This window comes from Symphalangus syndactylus, chromosome 14 (genome assembly GCF_028878055.3).
Source record: "Symphalangus syndactylus isolate Jambi chromosome 14, NHGRI_mSymSyn1-v2.1_pri, whole genome shotgun sequence".
In the NCBI taxonomy this organism is placed as follows: Eukaryota; Metazoa; Chordata; class Mammalia; order Primates; family Hylobatidae; genus Symphalangus; species Symphalangus syndactylus.
Window position 1 is genome coordinate 14,420,947 of NC_072436.2, and position 6,314 is coordinate 14,427,260.

General features: G+C 44.1%; 1 long non-coding RNA gene across 1 annotated transcript in view; it reads right to left on the bottom strand.

The window, feature by feature from the left end:
* The window catches only part of LOC129462103 (uncharacterized), a 41,032-nt gene that overhangs the window by 34,339 nt on the left and 379 nt on the right, over positions 1 to 6,314 (bottom strand). The window lies entirely within an intron of this gene.

Sequence of the window (6,314 nt, forward strand, 5' to 3'; positions counted from 1 at the left end):
GTTTTTCTTAAAGCACTAACTTGCTCTTCAACAAAGATTATAAAAGGTTAAAAAAAGTCTATAAAAATCTTATGGTCTGACATTAAAAATTGAATAAATATGCATACAAAGTTTTATCAAAACTAAGTTTAACATTAATAGCACACTAATATAAAGGTGAAATTTAGCTTATCTGGTATAAAAATCATACAGAAAGCATTATTAAATATAAAATAATGTTTGGCTTTGGTTTGAAAACTAATAAAAATAGGTGCTAAAGGAAATTTCTCAGTAAAAAGGCACCAAAGACTATGAAGTCCACTCTTGATGTCCCCACATTTGAAACAAAAAGTCAGTTTCTTAGAAATTATGTACTTGGTTTATCTTCCACTTTCCTTTCCCTCAAAACTAAAAGTCTTTTAGCACAGGTACCACCCCTAGAATTTCCAGTAAACCAGCACCAGCCTGAAGATCACCTTCTTATTAAACGGAGGAAAGAAAACAAACTAGCCTAGGAAGGACCCTACCTTGTGCTGCTAACCACCGAGGCTGCTGTTCGTACAGCAGAAAACGGAGGGACTCATCACGCCCGAGTCAAAGCTCCACCCCCTCTGGAGTAGTGGGCCACAGTCCCAGGGGAAAACCCTACCAAACTAAAGCTAAGAAAAATTTAACTCTTTTATCTATTCTATTACTCTTTCTTCTTTGCTCGCTCTATTGCTGACCATCTGGTTATTAACATAACCAAGTGGATTTCGCCTGAAACTACTGCATTTAATGCTTGCCTTGTTACACCTTGTGGGGACTTGCCAAGTCAAAGACAGCTCTCGACTTCAGAAAAGTATCTCTGTCCCTCCTGACTCTCCTCAGACTGGGCATTAGTAAATTAGTACCATTTAATCCGGGGAAATTTCGATAAAGACTCCAGTGTTAACCAGGAGTCTTGCTCCCCAATGCAGAGCTTTTATGCTGTAGTTGGGCCAACATTCTGTGGACCACTAAAGACCAAGGATGGACTGCCCCAACCGGTTTCTGTAATTTCCCAAAATCATACATTTATTTTACTAGAGGATCATAGAAGTTAAAAACTTAAAACAAGCTTTGGCAATTAAGACAGCATACCAAGATGCAAATGACTGGTTGTAATGGATTAAATATTCCATCCGCACGTTAAACAAAAGCAACTGTTATGCTTGTGCACATGACAGGCCAGAGGCCCAGACTGTCCCCTTTCCACTAAGGTGGTCCTCTAGTCGACCAGGTGTGGGCTGCATGGTGGCTCTTTTCCAGGATTCTACAGCCTGGAGTAATAATTCGTGCCAAGCTCTCTCTGCTATATCCCAAAGTCTGGCACCCCGCAGGTCAGCCCCCGAGGGCCATCCAGCCTCTGTCTCCCAACACTAAGTTCACTTCATGTTTCTCACAACAGGGAGGAAACTTAGCATTCCTTGGAGACCTGAAGGGATGCAGTGAGCTTAAAAATGTTCAAGAGCTTATCAATCAGTCAGCCCTTGTTCATCCCTGAGCGGATGTGTAGTAGTATTGTGGTGGACCTTTACTGGGCACTCTGCCAAATAACAGGAGTGGCACTTGTACTTTAGTCCAATTGGCTATCCCTTTCACCCTGGCATTTCATCAACCAGAGGGAGGAAAAATAAGACATCATAAAGCGAGAGAAGCCCCTTATGGGTCTTTCGACTCTCACATCCATTTAGACGCAACTGGAGTCCCACGGGGAATACCAGATCAATTTAAAACTTGAAATCAAATAGCTGCAGGATTTGAGTCAATATTTGGTAAGTGACAGTTAATAAAAATGTAAATTGGACAAACTACATCTATTACAACCAACAGCAATGAACTTTTCATGAGTTAAAAGAAAAACTCAAGTTGGCCCCAGCCCTCAGGCTACCCAACCTGACAAAACCCTTTACACCCTATGTGTCAGAAAGAGAAAAAATGCAGTTGGAGTTTTAACCCAGACTGTGGGGCCCTGGCCAAGGCCAGTGGCCTATCTCTCAAAACAACTAGACGGGGTTTCCTAAGGCTGGCCCCCAAATCTAAAAGCCCTGGCAGCAACCGCCCTGTTAGCACAAGAAGCAGATAAACTAACCCTTGGACAAAACCTGAATATAAAGGCCGCCCATGCTGTGGTAACTTTAATGACTACCAAAGGACATCATTGGTTAACAAATGCTAAATTAACCATGTACCAAAGCTTGCTAAGTGAAAATCCCCACATAACCATTGAAGTTTGCAACACCCTAAACCCTGCCACCTTGCTCCCGATATGAGAGAGCCCAGGTGAACATAAGAGTGTAGAGGTGTTGGACTCAGTTGATTCTAGCAGGCCCAACCTCCGAAACCATCCTTGAACATTAGCAGACTGTGAGCGGTATGTGGATGGGAGCAGCTTCGCCAGCCCCTGCAAAGTGACTCTGAGGAAGACAAGCCCTGCTCCAGTCACACCCGGAAGCTGACTGGTCCACGCACGGCCGAAGCATGAGAAAACTCATCGTGGGACTCATTTTCCTTAAAATTTGGACTTGTACAGTAAGGACTTCAACTGACCTTCCTCAGACTGAGGACTGTTCCCAGTGTATACATCAAGTCACTGAGGTAGGACAAAAAGTTGCTACAGTCCTATTATTTTACGATTAAGTGTACCAGGACTCTAAAAAAAAAAAAAACTTGTTTGTATAATGCTATTCTATGCAAGGTATGTAGCCCAGGAAATGACCAATCTGATGTGTGTTATGACCTATCTGAGTCTCCCATGACCACAGTTTTTGAAATACGATTAAGGACTGAGGACTGGTAGGGACTCATAAACGATACGAGTAAAGTGTTAGCCAAAACAAAAGAAAAAGGGGTGCCCGAACAAGTCACCTTAAAGTTTGATGCCTGTGCTGTCATTAATAGTAATAAGTTAAAAATAGAATGTGGTTCCCTCAATTAGAAAAGAGGCTATATGACAAAAAATAAGTACATTTGTCATAAATTAAAGCTGTGTGGAAATAAATGTAAATACTGGTCTTGTATCATTTAGGCTACTTAAATAAAAAAAAGGATCCTGTCCACCTCTGAAAAGGAAAAAGTGGCCCTTCCTGTACCAGTGGTCAGTGTAACCCCTTAGAACTAGTAATAACCAACCCCCTTGATCCTCGCTGGAAAAAAGGGGAGCATGTAACCCTAGGAATCGATGGGGCTGGACTGGATCCTTGAGTAAATATCATGGTTTGAGGAGAAATTTATAAACGCTCTCCTGAGCCAGTATTTCAAACCTTCTATGATAAACTGAATGTGCCAGTACCAGAAATTCCAGGAAAAACAAGACATTTGTTTTTGCAATTAGCTGAGCATGTAGCCCAGTCTCTCAATGTCACTTCAAGTTACGTATGTGGAGGAACTGTAATGGGAGATCAATGGCCATGGGAAGCCCGAGAATTAGTACCTACAGTTGTACCCAGTTCCTGATGAATTCCTGGCTCAAAAGAATCACCCTGATAACTTCTGGGTCCTAGAAGCCCCAATCATTAGACAATACTGTATATAGCAAGAGTGGGGAAGGACTTCACCTGGGAAGACTCAGCTGCTTTAGGCAAAAACTGTATACTACTATTACAAAAACAGCCACCTAGTGGAGTTCAAACCACACTAAGAAAAATCCATTTAGTAAATTCCCAAAATTGCAAAATGTGTGAACCCACCCGGAGTCCCACAGGGACTAGACAGCCCCCACTGGATTATACTGGATATGTGGGCATAGAGCTTACACCAAATTACCCGACCAGTGGGCAGGTAGTCATGTTATTGGCACTATTAAACCATCTTTCTTCCTACTGCCCATAAAGACAGGCAAACTCCTGGGCTTCCCTGTCTGTGCTTCCTGCAAAAAGAGAAGCATAGCTATAAAAAATTCAAAAGATAATAAATGGCCCCCTGAAAGAATCATACAATATTACGCGCCTGGTACTTAGGCACAAGATGGCTCATAGGGATACCCGACCCCCATTTACATGCTCAACTGAATCATACGGTTACAAGCTGTCTTAGAAATAACCACTAATAAGACCGGCAGAGCCTTGACTATTCTGGCCTGGCAAGAAACTCAGATGAGTAATGCTATCTATCAAAATAGATTGGCTCTCGACTACTTGCTAGCAGCTGAAGGAGTCTGTAAAAAATTTAACCTTACTAATTGCAATTGCTGTCTACACATAGATGATCGAGAGCAATTAGTTGAAGACATAGTTAGAAATATGACAAAACTGGCACATGTGCCCGTACAAGTGTGGCATGGATTTGATCCTGGAGCCATGTTTGGAAAATGGTTCCCAGCACTAAAAAGATTTAAAACTCTTATATTAGGAGTTACAACAGAAACTCTTTTGTAGGAGTTACAATTAAAACTCTTATATTAGGAGTTACAATAGAAACCTGCGTTCTGCTCCCTTGTTTGCTACCCGTACTTCTTCAAATGATAAAAAGCTTCATCACTACCGTAATTCACCAAAATGCTTCAGCACAACTGTACTATATGAATCACTATCTATCTGTCTTGCAAGAAAACATAGGTAGTAAAAATAAAAGTGACAACTCCCACTATTGAGTGAGATTCTCAGAGAGGGGGAATAAGGGAGACCACTCCTCATATTGCCTTACGCCCAATTTCTGCCTCCAAAGAGAGAAGTAAAAACTAAAAGGCAGAAATGAAATCCACAAGCAGATAGCCCTGCACCACACCCTGGGCCTGGTAGTTAAAGATCGACCCCTGACCTAATTGGTTATGTTCTGTATAGATTACAGACAGTGTATAGAAAAAGCACTGTGAAAATCCCTGTCCTGTTCTGTTCCGTTCTAATTACCGGTGCATGCAGCCCCCAGTCACGTACCCCCTGCTTGCTCAATCGATCACGACCCTCTCACGCAGACCCCTTAGAGTTGTGAGCCTTGAAAAGGGACAGGAATTGCTCACTCAGGGAGCTCGGTTGTTGGAGAGTTGAGTCTTGCCGAAGCTCCCGACAGAATAAAGCCCTTCTTTCTTTAACTCGGTGTCTGAGGGGTTTTGTCTGCAGCTTGTCCTGCTACACTCTGGTGGGAAAAGACGCCACAGCAGCGGAGCAGGGTGCGCGGGGTGCAGCGGGTGACGCTCATTCGTTGAAAACTGACCCTGCTTTCAAAGCCTTGTCAGTTCCCAAAGCTGTATGAAGCCTTTCCTGAGCCTCAAACTCTAACTAGAGTCTAATTTCATCTACTGTATTTTCCCCTTTGTTAGTCCAAACCGCCATTTTGTAAGCCCCCTTCCATTTTGCAGACCTTGGTCAAAGTGAAACATTCCACGGGGGTTCGAGCCATGAGAAACAGCGTGCCTCTTAACATATTCTGCTGGGACAAAGTGCGAGGAACACCACATTCTGCCCGAACCACCTCATCCTGGGAACACGTTAACATCTTCCCGAACAGCAAGCCATACTGCCTAGATCCCTCCTGCCCAGGCCTATGAGTACTCCAGCCTGTAATCGCTGGTGGGCTCTGGCATGAAGCTGGTCCCCCCCAGGTGTTTGCAATATACCTGTGTTGCTGTAGAACCACCCGCGCGCCGGCACTCTCACTCTGCGTCATTCTTTAACCTTCACCTTCCCTTCAAAACCTAACACGCTTGACGTTTATATTCAGACTATAATATATATATATATATATACACATATACCCTTCTGAATCCTCCCAGTAGAATATAAAACCACGGGTTAAACTGCTACACTTCGGCTTCACTGGCTGCCTTTCAGAGCTTCAAATACACCAATCTCTTTCCCACCCCGGGACCTTCATGCCAAAGCTGTTCCATTCACCCGCCATGCTCTTTCACTCACCCTTCAGGTGTCTTCAATATCGCCTCTCAGGCCTTACCCAACCACAAATAAATACACATTCTCCCCACAAATAAATACATATTCTCCCTCACAGTACTTCGCACAACACCTGGCACAGCGAGAGCACTGAACCAACACTCGTTCAACTGAGGAGCACAAGGTAAGAACCAAGACCCCCCAAGGTCGCCAGTACTTTGGTAGGGGAAGCTTTCTGCCCAGCAAGGTCCAACCCAGATGAAACCCAGTCCAAGTCTGCAGCCCTGCCGTGAGTCCAGCCCGCTAAACTGTGAAGAATTTAAATACACGACACCTGCCCTCAAAAGCTTGAGGGCACCCCTGAGCTGCCGTCGAGGTGGGGGGGCGTCAACGACAGGCGCTCAGTAAGTGCTCCTGAGGCAACTGCCAGGCTGTCCTGGACCTGGTGAATCCTTTCCGGGTTCGGCAAAGGGGGACGCTGACCCG